The following is a 1,519-nucleotide window of genomic DNA, read 5'->3' as shown; positions in this document are numbered from 1 at the left end:
AGAGCATTTCCATCAGATTCATCAACAGAACAGTGTCTGCCCCTGTTCTGTTCAATCATCGCCTCAATTTTCTCTAGAAGCATCTTGACTTGATCTCTATCTTTTCTGTTGCTGATGTTGAGAACATGTTTTCTGTTTCCACATTGTTGAAGGATCCACTGCAGGAATGGACTTCTTCTGATTTTGGATTCAATGGTTTCATCACTATATGGATGGACTGCAGTGAACAGCACGATGGTGTGACTGAAAACATCTGCTTTGAAAAGTTCCAGGTGTTCCTTTAGAGATGGTTTGACAAGATTAAAGAAATATAAACCAACAGGAATGACCAGAAGAAAGACATGAGGTCCTGGGGGACACAGATGGACACTATTCTGGATTTCTATCTGATCCAGTTTTGGGGTTTCTTCTCTTGGAAAATTCCACCACCATCCTGGAGTATCAACCACTGTGAGTCGTCTGCCGAGTACTTCCTGCTGCCTCGCTTCACTCTGAGCTGTTCTTCTGCTGGTGTCAAAAACATTGTGACCCAGGATGATGTTTCCAGCTGAGCTTTTACCGCTGGAATGTTTATTGTCTCTTCCTCCTATCAACACAATCCTCAGTTCTGTAGCAGGGCGGCTCAGTGCTGTTAAGAGAGGTAGGACTTTATTCTATCACAAAGTTCATAAAAATCTACTTTTTTTAGACAGTCAGAGAAAATACTTTATATTTTAACTATAAATTTCTATTAGAAGAACAACAATAATGACCAAGAATGTTTCCACAAAAGGAAAACCTATTATAAGAAACCTAGAAAAGCAGAGGGAGCCATTTTGTTTAACCCTCATGTTCTATTTAAAGTCAAAGTCTCTGATTTTAACATATTTATTCACAAAAATAAGAGTTTACCAGATTATAATCTAAACAGGATAAAGATTGAGGGAACGTTTTTAAAAAAGATTTCTGACCTGAGGTGGAAATATCCGCTGAAGCGGCCATTTCTCAGCTTCTCTCTGTCGACTTTCTGCTTGTTTGTTCCAACAAAACCTGTTTCTAAATGAAAGTAAATGAAGCAGAAGGAATGTCGTTTATCTTGAAGGTTGGATGATGAAGTCAAACAATGTCAGAGATCCCCATCTGCTGGACAACTAGATTAACTACAGGTCTACTGAGGTTGGAAGTAAAGACATTAAAGTTAAACTGCTGATGTCAGAAAAATTAACATGTCAGGGTTTGGTTGTGGTTTAGAGGACCCAAATGCAGAAGCAGCGAGGCTGAGGTGATTTCTGCTGTTTAATTGGTAAAAACTGGAAACAAAGGCAGGAATCCAAAATCCAACTTAAAATGTAACGCACACCAGAACCATGAAGTAGTGATGGGCTATCTGAAGCCAGGCTTCGAGGCTTGTACCGAGTAATAAGGGGGCGTGTCAATGAAGTCCCGCTTCGAGGCCTGTGTTGTCTTGTTGAAAACCACGTGACTGGCAACAAACGAGGCCTCGCATTGCATTGGTCACGTGACTGCTTCATTTTGCGTG

At 40.5% G+C, this 1,519-nt stretch overlaps 1 pseudogene; it reads right to left on the bottom strand.

Annotated features, from left to right (window-relative positions):
- The window catches only part of LOC107080744, a 4,260-nt pseudogene extending 3,279 nt beyond the window's left edge, over nucleotides 1-981 (bottom strand).
- Between the last annotated feature and the right edge of the window lie 538 nt (nucleotides 982-1,519).

The sequence above is a fragment of the Cyprinodon variegatus genome, unplaced genomic scaffold (genome assembly GCF_000732505.1).
Source record: "Cyprinodon variegatus isolate N-32 unplaced genomic scaffold, C_variegatus-1.0 Scaffold2277, whole genome shotgun sequence".
NCBI classification, from domain to species: Eukaryota; Metazoa; Chordata; class Actinopteri; order Cyprinodontiformes; family Cyprinodontidae; genus Cyprinodon; species Cyprinodon variegatus.
This window is presented reverse-complemented; position numbering and strand designations above follow the sequence as displayed.